Source organism: Mycteria americana, chromosome 1 (genome assembly GCF_035582795.1).
Source record: "Mycteria americana isolate JAX WOST 10 ecotype Jacksonville Zoo and Gardens chromosome 1, USCA_MyAme_1.0, whole genome shotgun sequence".
Taxonomy (NCBI): Eukaryota; Metazoa; Chordata; class Aves; order Ciconiiformes; family Ciconiidae; genus Mycteria; species Mycteria americana.
This window is the reverse complement of record NC_134365.1, coordinates 120,530,867-120,544,627: the sequence shown is the minus strand read 5'-3', so window position 1 is coordinate 120,544,627 and position 13,761 is coordinate 120,530,867. Positions and strand designations below refer to the sequence as shown.

General features: G+C 46.5%; 1 long non-coding RNA gene across 2 annotated transcripts; it reads right to left on the bottom strand.

The window, feature by feature from the left end:
• Window positions 1–2,958: 2,958 nt before the first annotated feature.
• On the bottom strand, window positions 2,959–10,070 carry LOC142404852 (uncharacterized). Of its 2 annotated transcripts, none has more exons than XR_012773970.1 (3): window positions 9,866–10,070; window positions 8,010–8,171; window positions 2,959–4,751 (listed from the first exon to the last, which is right to left on the bottom strand). It is a non-coding gene; the product is annotated as an uncharacterized LOC142404852 (long non-coding RNA). The 2 variants fall into 2 exon arrangements; XR_012773971.1 differs by lacking the exon at window positions 9,866–10,070 and adding an exon at window positions 9,605–9,668.
• Window positions 10,071–13,761: the final 3,691 nt, after the last annotated feature.

Here is a 13,761-nt window from a genome sequence, read left to right as displayed (position 1 = left end):
TGTAAAGAAGCAAAGCCCCTCTTTACTTGCTGCCTGTCTAAGGTGAATAGACAGCGGCTTTTGCTCAGCTCTTGTAATCCCTGCTACTCTGCTGTCCTGTGCTGAGCTGAGCGATGCTGCAGGGAGGAGAAAACCAGGTGTTCAAGATGCCTATGACCCTTCCTGAACCCTCTGAATTCCTACCTCCTTCTTCCCCGTAGGCTTTTCCTACATTTTCCTCCTTGCCAGCCGTCCCGCTCCTGTCCCAGGAGTGACTGAAGCGTGGCCTTATATTTGGTTCCAAATTTGAAAATGAAGGGGCTGGCTGACATCTTCATGATGTCAGCAAGCCGCATATACGAGGGTGACTGCATTCAAGAGCCTGATGAGCTGATAGGGAGGAGTGGGGTGGGGTTAGGGGAAAGACCAATGTAGACCATCAGTAGTCTCTGGGAAAGGTCCCACTGGAAGTAGGAGTCAGCCACTGAGTCAAAGGGGAGGATTTGCCCAGCTGTTTTGGACTGATTTTCCTTTGCCTTTTCACATTTTTTTAAATATAATGCTGGATTTCTTTCATTTATTAATCTCTTCTCCCCCCCCCCCCCCCCCTTTTTTTTTTGAGTCAGCTGCTGGCTGCTTGGGGCTGCTGATTTTACTGTTGAGAAATAGGAGTCCAGAAGCCAGTTGGAGGGGTCATTGTGGAGGAGAGAGACTTGCAGGTGGTGCAAACTCCCAGTGACAGCATCGCAGAGCCTTTGCAGTTAGGTTTATGGCTGTTGTCATCGGCTGAGCTGTGCTGTGATCTGAAAGAAGTAACCCCAAAGCTGCTTTGTAAATCAGAGCCACCGAGTAAGAGCCAGGCAGGGAGCTGTGGGAGGGGATGAGGTAGAGGTGCAGCTGCGTGGCAGCCCTGAGCAGCTGAAGCGATGCTCTTCTGCTATAATCTTTAACCACACTTTCAAGGCAAAGAGCAAGGGCAAGGCAAGGAATAAACAAAAAATTACCTTTTCACCTAACGAATAAGTAAACCAGGAAATTCATTGCCACAATTGATTCGGAAATGATTACAAAGAAGGTTTTCACAGACTCACGGAAGATAAATCTGATTGGAATCATGGTAGCCAAAGCGATGCTCTAGGATGGCTCAGAAGTTCCCACACACAGGAACCTGGAGGAGATATCACATCTGACATGTGTCTAAGCATTTGCTCCTGGTCATGTTGTAGATAGGTTACCAGGTAGACAGTCCTTAGGTCTGACCCAATATAGCTGCTCTTATGTTACCAAGTGCCCACCGTATCAGGAATGGGGGAGATCAATGCATCCAAGATGATGTCATTAAAGTCAACCTGTCCAACAGCAGGGAGGAAGGAGTTACAGAGGATGAAGCAGGGAAAAACAAGAAAATTGCAGCCTGTTTCTCAGGAAAGTTGGGCTTCTGTGCTCCACAGGGGCTGATGCATACCAACCCCGACTCAGAGGTCACTGTGATTTTCTCCACTGTCCCTGGGAGGTTTGAGATGAAGCCCATAGCAGATGGAAGAAAATGACTGTAAGGTAACCTCAGCGGATGAGCAGTGGAAGGCATGGGTGTGTGCCACGCGTCATGAGGATGTCTCGCAGATGTGTCTGCAGGCCCCTCTGCAGTCATTCTTTCCCTCAGTGACTTGACTCCCACACTTCAGTTTCTTGTAGATGTGTTCTCCTTATGACACTGGTGGCTACACCAGATTTGCCTGCAAACTCTGTGAACCCAGAAGCCCTCCTTAACGGCCCCATCTCACAGTCTTCTGCTTACAGTTGCCGACCTTCTTCATGAGAAGCGAGGACACTCCTGTCCTGTAGAAGACATTTTACTCCTTGTCTTAAGGAGCACACAGCAACTTCTGTGCCAGAGAAGAGTGTGAGTCCCTCTACACTGTTTAGGACTGATAGCTGCCCTTATCTCCCTCTGCCAGCAGTTAGGGAGGTTGTCAGTGCAGAGGAAAAGCAGTTTCCCACACAAAGCAAGCACAAGTGAATAATGGGAGAAGCGTGTGCTGCTAACGCTGTCACCACAGACCATGGAGAGACATACTCACATAAAAAGATTTAAACCTAAACAGTGGCTGAGCAGCTCAGTTTCACTGGAGAGGATGCAGGAGGAAAGCTCCCTTTGCCCTGTTAGTTGGGACTGATGAGTGATGGCCGAAGGGTGCTGCATCACTGCAGGGGAAGGGGAGAGCAATGGCTAGGTGGGCTCATGGGGAACGCACAGCCCAAATGCCCTCTTCCCCAGCATCCCTCCCCAGCCGCTGCCTCCTACACCCCGATCTGGCCGCAGGCCTCCCCCATCTCTTTCTTACCATGGCAGGGAAGAGCCCCGTTGCCCCACCGCCGCCGGGGCCGTTGTGGTCCGCGCTGCAGACAGCAGCATCACCCACCGCTCTCCGGCGGAGCAGCTGGCCTTGAGCAGTGGCACCGCTTTCGTGTCAGGCAGCGAAGCAGGGGAGCCAGTGCTCCGCTGCAATAACACAGACGGCTCACTCTCACCTCATCGAGAAAATGGCAAGCATGCAAGAGCTGCCTTTGGGTGCCAGGAACAGGGAAGCTCGTGTCAGGTGCTGCATCTGGTAGCACTAAAAACGTCTCAGAGTGGCTCCCAAATGAGGGTGTACAAACGTTGCCCTGACACCTGAATGCCATCTGCTGCCAGCGCACCCAGCACCCAGCACCAAGAACCCAGTGCTGCTGCGGCTGCTGCTGCTGCGGGGAACAGCTGCACCCAGGCAACACCGCAGTGCCTGGGAACTGCCCGTGTAAAGAGATCGTTTATCCTTTGACATACAAAGCCATTCCCTACCTACGAAGCCTTGGCTTCATACTGGGCATTATGCTTAATCCTATTTTTCTAAGAGATATAGGATTATTCTCTGAGAGTTCATCATTATTAATTAACTTCATTGAATGAATTACTGAGACAAAAGATACATAGTGATTTCTGGTCCCTCGGTATTAGATGGGGGCAGCTGACTGGAATTTGCTGTTTTCTTAACAAATTCATTTGATGGTGTCAGTCCTTCTCTCAGCAAGTGAACATGTGCTGAAGTCTGTAGATCAGGATTTTTTTTTCTTTTGGGACCATAAATTCCTACTGGTGTGTTTGTAGCTATTTATTGCTTCTTTTGGGAACCACTGTTGCTGATAGAAAATGCCTGATGAAAGTTATGTATAAGGGCAAGGTATGATTTTATGAAAAGCTGTTTACATGTGTATTTCTCCTCACTTGGCCCCGGCCACCCATGCTTGAAGGAACTTTGCTTCAAGCTTTTCCATTTTGAATTTCTTTCTTTTGGGTTCTACTCTTTTTGTTTCATTTCCAGCCAAGTTACATCTCGAGCACGTTTAAAAGGCCTTTTTTCTTTTGTGATTTTGATTACAACAATTTTTATTTTTCCAGCATCTCAGCCTAAATCTAGAGATTCTGATGCCAAAGATAATGATGGTATTCCCTTTGATATTGAATCATGCGGTGCTGCAGCGCCAAATAATTGAAATTTTCTTTAGCTCTCCAACTTCTTCTATGAAAGAACACTGTTTTCTGCTAAATCTAGAATGCTTATCATGCTTTGTTTTAGCATTATACATTGGGCTTGGCTTGATTTTCCTAGGGCTGTATCGGTATAAGAATTAGATTCACCTTGCAAGAGAACTATTAAAGACTCGGATTTACAGAGGCTCCTAATAAAGTGACATGCTAATTCTGTGGAGGGAATGGGAGCCACCAGGAGTTCTCGGAGGGCTTCTCCTGAGACACTGAGTGTGCTGTTCCTGGACTGCAGGTATCAAGTCTCCACACCTGATCCTTTGCATGTGCCCCTGAACGGGTGGTGGCATCCTATTCTGCTTCGCACGCAGCGTAGGTGGGCTTAGACGTGTGGCCATTTCAAAAAGTTTGTGCCTGGCTAGGAGTGCAGCAGGGCACAGGTATCTGCTCAGTGCTGGCAAGGTGCAGGTGCCTTCCCCATGCAGTTCCTCCATAAGGCGTTAAGGTGAGCCATAAACTTTGATTTCAAGATCTCTGGGGCAAGGAACGTTTCTTTGATCTGAGCTTGTACAACCCCTTGGACAGAGGAGATCCTGCCCATTGACTGGAACGGTGAGCTCCTACAGCAATACAAATAACACATCTTTAGTAGTCATAATTATGACGGGTAGACCGGTGAGTTTGGGTTCCTCAGGTGAATCTCTTGTCCCATGGAAATAGGTGGCACATTTCCCATCGGCTTCAGTGGGGCTGGGATGCAGCCTTTCCTTTCTGGCTGTACGCTGCTTTGCAAATGGAAAAATATTTGAAGTTCTGTTTTGGTGCCTCAGACTCTGCTTCCTTTCCGCTTTAAGAACACTTCTCTCCAGCCAAAAGTTTCCTTTGTCTCATAGCCTCAGAAAAAAAAAGGAAAAAAAAAGCTTTCTCCAAATAAGAGCATGAGCAACAGAAGTGTTAGGAGAAAGGATACATTTATGATCCAAAAGAAAAGTAAAAAAAACTTTTCCCACTGTCTAGATGTCCCAGTCAAGGCCAAAAGAAAGCAGTCAGCTTTGCCAGCAAAATCCTAAGCAAAAGAAATAAATGACATCTCTCTGGTGCCCCTGGATGTACAAAGTATCCGGCTTTGCTGCTGTTCTGCTCCCCTTCTGCTTCCAGTGCAACAGCTGCCAAATTTGTCCTGCCTTGTAGGTATAACACATCAAGCTCAGGGAAAAACCAGGTGCCGGGATGAATTCTGGAAGTCCTGCAAAGGGAGGAGAGCAGTGTGAAAGAAAACACAGCTATGTTGAGAAGCTTCCTTCTAGGATAAAAATAGATGGACACAGGAACTGAAAATCCCTCACTTCTGTTTGTTCTTTCTCTTTGATTTCTTTTTATTCTCTCCCACCTTGCTGCTCCCCTCTCCTATCCCAAATGAATAGTTGTGTTTCCCATCATAGCTCAGCTCTCTTTCAAGGCAAGATATTTTGGACTTGAAAAGAAAAAAAAAATAAAATTTAGGAGTTATTTCCCAGTGCATAAAACAGCAAACTCCCTTAAGGAAAAACCGAATGTTTAATTTTGCAGTGGAAGCCTTGCAAAAGCAGGTTTTCATTTCCTCTGACTGCTTTGAGTGGAAAACTGCATAAACATGAATACATATGGTGCACGCGCGCACACACACATACCTATACACACTGGTTCCTCAGCTGCTGAATACTTGCAGCTTGAAATTGCAGCTTAAGCAGTGAAGTTTCGCCAGTGCGGATTTTAAATCATGAGATAACACAGGAAGACAAATTCTCCCTTGGCGTTGTTCCTTTCAGTTCAACCAGTTACACGCTCTCTGCTTTTTAGCTAGTAGCCCTGAATGCTATTTTGCTCTTAGAAGTATAACTCTGAATGTCAGGAGGATGAACCGCTGGCTCCCACCTTAACAGAGGTAGTAAAGAGACGAGAATGTCACTTATTGCATTGGAGGAACAGGCGTGGAGGGATAAGTTGGACGGGCTAGGCTGCCCTCCGGCATGCACACCAAACTTTCGCACCTATGTTTCCTAGAAGTGGAACAGCACCTATTTTCCTAAAATTAAAAAAAAAAAAAAAAAGACAGTTCAAACTCGGAGGAATGGGGAAGCTGTTTTTACCAGGAATCGGAGGCTGGGGAGCTGGCTGGGCGCAGCCTGCCTGCGACACCCACCCAGCCCAGCTGCAGCCTATCTAACCCAGACACCGCAGCAGTGGCCGTTTGCCCAGAAACAGCCCCGGCCGCTGGAGCCCTCCAGCGGAAGGAAGCCGGGGCGAGCCCCGGCCCCCCACCACAGCCCCCCAGAAATCAGCTCAGGGGGCGGGAGGGGTGATTGGCAGCTCCCAGTGGGGAGAAGAGCAGCGCCCGTAAACACGTCTGTTATTTTCTTAGGTGAAGAGGCTTTCCTCCGCTTCCTGCGATCAAAAAGGGTTGTTAACAGTTCCTGTTAAAAGCCAGCGCGCGCAGCGTGTAACTTTACACATGGCCTGCATTAGAAAGAGGAAAGATAATTTTTTTCCTCAGTGTTAAGATAATGCCAGAAGCTTTATGTTAACCTTCAGCGTTGGGATTTTAAGTTTTCCTCGGTAGGTTTTGTGGGGCAGTCGGGCTTGGTAGGGAATGGAAAGGACAAGTGAATCTTAAAGGGACTAAAACTTATGGCTCCCACCCCTATACTGGAGAAATAAGCTCGACGGAGCTGTGGCCACCCCTACAGATTTTGTTCTTTATTTGGTTTTTTTGCCACCCAATATTTTAATCAGAACCCACTTGTAAAAAGGTCTATATGAAGTCTCCCAGGTACGGAAATACCTGCAAGAAGTCATGCCAACTGTTAGGTAGCACTGTAAAAACACAGTCACAAGGTGTTTATTGAGTCTTCAAAATGCTGAGAAAATCAAAACGCGGGGATGGATCCGTGAGACTTCAAACAGGAATTGAGCAAAGTATTTAAGAAACACTACAGATGCTCTCAAATTCCTGGAGTCAAGCCTGCCACTTCTCTTTGACTAACTGAGGTCTGCGCTAGACCCATCTTTTTACCTAGGCTTCGTCAACACTGGCTGCGTCCCAAGGTGTGTGTTCGTGTGACAAGATCACGCACAAAGTGAAGAACAAATTCTTTTTTCATGCAAAGTGAGCCCCAAACCTGCCACATTTAAGGTGGCTTTGCCCAGGGTGTTCAAACGTGGGGATAAGCTGGGACTGCATCAGCTCGGGGGCCTTTGAGGAATGTAATACGCAATTGCAATTGTGCTTCAGTGAAATCATGAAGTCTTCCTTTCATTTCCACAGCAGATACTGTTGGTGTCTCACCAAAGGGCGACTCAGCAGCAGGCAGACACTGAGAGGGTACCGACCTCTGGAAGGGTGGACAACCCCTGGCTGAGTTTTACTGGAAATCCTTTCTGGTTCACTGATGCTTTGAGTTGAGGTGACATTCGTTCACCCCCTGAACCCCCAAGCCGGCTGAGACGGCAGTTTGTAGAGGACCTTTGCGGTGTTCTTGGTCAGGCTTGTGTGCTGCAAACAGCCACAGAGAACCTCAATCTGCTATTTGTAAACAGGCATAAAGGGGGTTTAAAGAAGCTTTTGTTCCTCTGCAAGCAGTTGTCAACCATGGAAGTGCTTTTTTCTTCCCAGGGCTCATTTGGAGACGCATTCCCAGGGGGTGCATCTGACCCCTCAGAGATGTGGCCTGCTGCCAGGGGCATGCATGTGGCTTCGGCCGTCTGGGCAGCAGCGGCCACTCTGCGCCATGCTGGTTACAGCTCTCTGGTGGAGACAGCAGGTCTGGCAGCATTTTGCTTTAGAATGGCACAGTTTGGCCATGATTCCTCCTATAGACACAGCTCCTCACTGAGGCCCCATTCTCGCAAATATTTATGCCCATGAGTAATTTCAAGAGCATTAGTAATGAGTTGAGTGGGATGACTCCTGGGTTCACAGCAGACACCGAGGAAAGCAATCCTTTTGCAAGAGGGGTTTACATACATGCTCAAATGTCTTTTGCAGTAAGGATGGACTTAAGAATGTGCTTAAGTGCTTTTTGGACGTGAAGGATGAGAACTTCCCCACTGTCTGGGTTCCTTTTTATTTGCTGTCTATTGACAGATATTTTGTGAGGGCTGCCCAGACTCTTTGTGTAAAATTAATGGTTAAATGATTTGATTTCTGATTATATTTGCAGTTCTTCCTCCCTCTAAATATAATAAAAGCCATTACAGCCATTATTCTCTTTTACATTTGTTGCATATAAAAATACCTTCCAGCACTGAGACCTGAAAGATCAGCTTTTTCCTAAAGCACATTTTGTCTGACTTATAAAAGTTTTACGAGTTATAAAACCCCTGAAACAATAAGTTTCTGATGGAAATGATGACTAGAGCAAAACTAACAGGTGTTGATATAATACTCCTAAAAGCAGGGGACACGGAAATCTAGCTCAGCTAAAAATATGTATGTTTTTATTTCTTCATATTACATGTTTAATACCTTAGTTCTTCAGGCTGAACGGCAGCAGGAGATCATAGGAATCCCGGGTGAGTTTTTGCTTCAGCTTGTGAACTCTTAGCAGGCAATGTGTTTGCACTTAGGAGCGAGCAGCTTCCTAGAGAGCTAGCACCACATCCTCGGCTGGTGTAAACCGGCATAGCCCTAAAGAAGTCAAGGGAGCTGATTTAATAATAGTTAAACACAATAAGACACATCTCTGTTTTGAATTGTGTAATTCAGTGCAGCCTAATGTGAGTTTATTGATGTGGCGGCCTTTACGAGTATTGTCAGGCTATAGGAAAAAAAGGGCAAATCCTCTCGATTAACCTGTTTAGGCGGGGTTTGCCCATCCGGTCTTTGATCCCCGGGATCCATATGTTGGTGAAGCCTGCGTTTACTGCGCAGACACATGGCCAACTAATGATGCTAGCCCCAGGCCTAGGCAACACCTCCGTATGCTGATAGCTGCCTCCTTACTAAACCCATTCCCCGCAGCCCCCCCCCCCCCGACGGATTTGAAACCCATCCCGAGCGATCCCCGCAAAGCGGCGGCGTGTAAGCGAGGCGCCTGAGGCTGGGGGCCACGCGTACCCCTGCTGTGCTCCCCGCCTAGGCTGCGTCTTCCCCGGCGGGGGACACCGCATGTCGTTACCTCTTCTTTCACATGTTTCTCTCCTTGTCTTCACTCTCTTTGCTCATAAACTGCAGGAAACTGCTGAGTTACTTTAAGACATGCGTTTGTGATACATGGATACGTATATAAAAGCATCCTTTGCTTGGCCTGAGCAGAAACAGGAGTTCAGGTTCTGCTGCCGTCAGAGTGCCGCTGCCCGGGGAAGCGACGCTGTATTAGCCGTGCAGCTCGCCTTCCACAAGGGCTTCTCACCGAGCCTGGTTTCCCTGCCCGCTAACGAGGGCCCTGTACATTTGTGTTCCATTAGAGGTGCTGATAAGCGCTTCCCCAAAAGGCCAGCCTTGCTGATTGTTGTGCGCTCTTCACAGGGAAGAATATAAATACGATAATGAACTACAAATAAATATCATGAGCTGGGAACTGATCACGTCTTTGATTTCTTTCCTAGCTGAACGCATCCAGCTGCGACGTCCGCTTTTTCCCTCCAAGTCCGGAGTGTGACTCAGCACAGCCCCGAGAGATTACTGCTGAACCCAAATCCTCCCTTTGCTGCTTTAACTGTTTGTTCCCAAATGTTTGCTGTGGAAATTATTTTACAGAATTGGTGATTGATGATTCAGTGCTATGTAGGGAATCCCCTTGAACCCCCCATGGACTGACTCATCTCGCTGCTCATCAGGTCCACCTGCTCAGGGCATAACTGTGGTACAAATCCACACTCCCTTACATGGCTGAGGATCCCAGCTGGGGTGGCACATGCTGCCTGCTGGCAGTGAGGAAGTGGGTTGTCTGTTGACCTTGGTTTTGCGTCTCATGACATTGCCTGGCTCTGAGCAGTCCGAATTCAGGGTTCATCTAGGAAGGACCTGAACGGCTTCAGCTCTCAGTAAGGTGGCACAGGCAGATGATGACCCTAATTCAGTGGGTTTTACACGTGTGCAGGTAACTGAAGTATCCTCACCCATGAAACCAAACAGAACAGCTCTCTTGTGATTCCACTCTGAAATATCCTTGTATTCCTCCTGAGGAAGAGAGGGAGAATCAGTTGGTGAAGCTGCAGTCAAACTAGAAGGGACGTGGTAGATGGCTGAGAAACCAGAAAGTCAGATATTGCTGCTGCCAGCAGGCACACTTACGGAGTCTAGTCCTCTCAAAGGCTGTGCTGTGAGAAACATTTTTCCCCCTTTATCCTTCTCAATGATACTGATTTATTTGTACTCACATGGGCCTGTGGTGACAGTCCCCGGGGTTCCTGTACCAGCCAAGGATGATGGCAATGTAGTTAGAGGAAAACCGTGCTTGGGGCTTGTAATGAACACAGTTAAGCAAGTCCCTGCAAGAAAATGAAGTGATCCAAAGCACAAGGCTAGACTCTTTACAGCAAAAGCTCCTCTCTCTCCTCTCAGAGCCCCAGGAAAGGGCCATAAGAGCGTGGCTTCTGAGTCAGACTGTAATGCATCTAAATTGCATAGTGACACAGCAAGCAAAGGCCAAAAATAAGTAAGCAGTGGAGTGAAAAGACAGTTGTTGAGATGGGGCTACGAGAAAGTTTTCTACTGAACTGGCTTATTAATATGTGTTCAGAGTTTGCCTTAAATTTCAAGCAGAGATCACCTCTCAGTCACAGCATTGGTAGGTGGTGTTTGGGCACAATTCGGTCAAGTGGAAGGTGGTGGTCCCAAAAAAGCAAGGTTAGGAGTGCTGGAAGAATGAGGAAAAGGACAAAGAAATAAATCCAAATCTGGCAGGCATAATACAGAAATATGTGGTGGCACCACAATCCATCCAGCTTTGAAAAGGTCCCAGTCCTAGCACGGCATGTAAATAATCACTATTACAGCAAATGTGGAGCCTGCCAGATGTTTCATCTCTAGTTTTCCCCAGAAGTATCCTTCAGAGACCTGGGAACATGAGGCTGAATCTGCTGTGTGGAAGTGAGTGTGAGTCTTCCCAGGGACCTGCCCAGAGCTGTACATACAGGAGGCATCTAAGTGTCAGGGAAGACTGGGGGCTCGTAGGTACACACTGAAGGTTTCTCCTTTCCTGCTCGTAGGGATGTCGCACTCCTGGCAGAAGTGAAAGTGAAGATATGTACCTGGACCTCATCGGGAGGAGGTCGGGTTCCTTGTGTGGACCAGTGATGGGTGGCACACCAGCATCCCACAACTTGGATTTAACACCTCCAAACAGCTTGAGAAATGCTGACTGCTCGTCCTCAGCTGTGCCTGATGTAGCCATGGCTTTTGCGTCTTTTTGGAACATTTCTTCTGTCAGTCGGTCTGTCTCATGCCTGTGACTTGTCAGAAAAGGCATCTTCCCTGCAGCTTTTTGAGGCTCTGAGGAAAAGGAGAGGGAAATAGAAGATCCATTGAAATTGGCAAACTTTTACTTTTAATACTAGGGCAGGATACCAGCAGTTGAAATCCAGTTTGTCCTCACCAAGATCTCAAGTTGATTGAATAATTGAAAAAGTTAATTGTTTACAGTGTGAGTGAAATTTTTGGACATTTTGGCCTTGGTCTAATACTGAAAGTAAATTAGGGAAAAACTCCAATCGACTTCAATTAGGCCAATGCTGGGCGGTTTTTAAAATCTCGCATGAAGGTCTGTGAGGCAGGGACTCCACTATGCTCTCACTCGGTGCCTTCCCAGCATTGCTGTGACGTTGTGTGAATGCATTCAGTGTTGTGCGATGTGTTTTTACATATGTTTGGTAGTCTCTTTTTTCAGAAAGCCTGGACATTAAAGGGTAGAGGATGAAGGCACTCATGTTCAAAGCAGGGACTATATCTCCTTTTGTCCTGGTCTTTAACCTCAGTTAAGGGCAGTTAAGTGCTGCCATAACCCAGCTAATGAAATCTAAGATTTTACTTTCTTTTTAATAACACATTCAAATTAACAAATAAACCAAACCTGCTAACCCAGGGCAATCTCCACATAAGACAGGACAAGTAACAGAGTAGTAGGTACTTAGACGTCCCCTCCAGCTCATACAGCTCTAGGGAGCTCTGGGGTAATCATGAGGGCTCTGTAAGTTTTGAAGATGACTGCAGGACTTTAAAGTAAAGATTTCCCACTCCTACTAAGCTGCAGAAGCTAAATATATCCTTCCTGTTTACTCTCTGTGTGATTTTAGACTAAGCTCCAGTCTATAAAACAAAATGCATCTCTGGCGTCTCAGCTCAACAAGGAGCAGCACAGCCCTGGTTAGTAATGCAGCATCGTCTGACCGTCGGTCTCTGCCAAAGCTGGCAAGAAAAGGCACTTCAGGCAAGTTCGGGGACAGCTGGCGATATCTGGATCGAATCAGTTCTGTGGTTTAGTTCAAACTTAAGGGATAAGGCATATGCTAATGTTCTTTCTCCTTCCTTTTTAGGTAAGCATTTCCATTTGTAATGAGCCATCTATTTTGGAGGCTGCTGACTGGATTCAGAGAGAGAACCTATGGAGTGTCTAGGACATGCTTGGCTTTGACAAAGACTTACTTCCCAGCTTCTCTATTCATGACAGACTGATAGCTGGTTTCAAATATCTCATATTTAACTTTTCTGGTTTTCTTAATCTAAGATTTTTTTTTCCCGAATATTTCTGCTTATAGCAACCAACTGCCGTAGTCCAGTGAGGCCCTCTGCATCCCACCCACAATGCAGAATTGCACTCAGGAATCATGGATGCTCTGGTTTATTCTCTACCCAAAACAGGCACCTTCTGGGAGGAAAGGGTCACAGGATGGTGATTTCTTTTTGTAAGCAGATGCGAGGAACATGAAAAAACCTCTTAATAACCAGTCCAAAAATGACCAGAGGCACTATTTTGCAATACAGGGTGTACAACCTAGTAAATCCAAACCTCTCTAATGTAACATAGCTATTCCTTCCCTGCCTCTCTTTTTGTCTCAAAGAAAAAGGTCAATTTTGTATTTAAAAAACACTATCAAATATTTAATGATTGTACCATTGGCCATAGTTCAAACAATACAGGCAGGAAAGAATGTACAGCTGTCAAGTGTAAACAGAAATGGGTACAGCTCAGAAGTGCTTCAGACAAATCATTGTATGTCATCGGCTGGTTTTAATTAAGAACAGACCAAATATTGTCTCCCTTCCCCCTCCCTCTTTCTTCTTCCCCCTTTCCTTCCCCCCCTTCAGGAACTTAAAACAAAATGATTTGTAGCGTATTGTCTTATTGGTGCCTGTCCTTGTGGAAGTAAGCATATGAATATGGAAATAGCTTGACTCAAAGTTCAAAGCATATGATGACATCCCAAGGAGACCACAAGATTGTAATCTTAAAACTGCAATAGCAATAGGTTAGACTTGCACCTTCCCGCTTTCTGCATGGCAAGTCTTGCTTCACGTTGTTTAATAAGAACCCCATCACGTTGTTTCATGTTCTTATTTAAATCACTGTCTTAGAAGCAGATTTCAGGTTGATCACATCAGTCAAGTGAGTTTTCTCTGTTATGTGTCTTGTGCTAGCACCAGGCCTGGAAGGAGGGAAACCTATTTGTAATATATCCTATATTCAGAAATGAGACATTAACCAACACTTGGGCTCTTCTGGGTGGGCTTGAGCCAGAGCAATACAAAGGAACTGAGGAAAGGAGATGTGATGCGCACATTATCTGGTTTTATCTATTTATTTTACATTAACCTCTCTGCATTGCCCCACTTTGGTGTTTTGCTGTTGCTACTGGTATGGATCTCTTCTGACTCCGAGACTTCGAAAAGCAATATTCACCAGTAAATACACTGTAGCTAAGGGCCTCACACTGTAGAAACACCCTTAGAGTTACCCCCCTCCTAGTGCTGTGGCACAGCACTGCTGCTCTGGAAGTACCAAAGAGCAGTTTATCGTGTTGTGTTGTATTTCTGGAAAGCTTCATCCGGTTTGTTTTCAGACGGTGAAGTGGTTGTAGTTCCGAAGCAGCAACGGTATGGACTGCACACACACTGCAACCATTTTGAAGGGTATCCAGGAGAAGAAAACACACTGTCACAGTCTGAGTGGACCAGGCCTGATCAGCAATGTGCACTTTGACTCAAGGGTGGAAAAATGAAGTCCCCACAAGGAAAGACACTACAACAGATGTTTGGGTTTACTTGCCAGCTCCTCCTA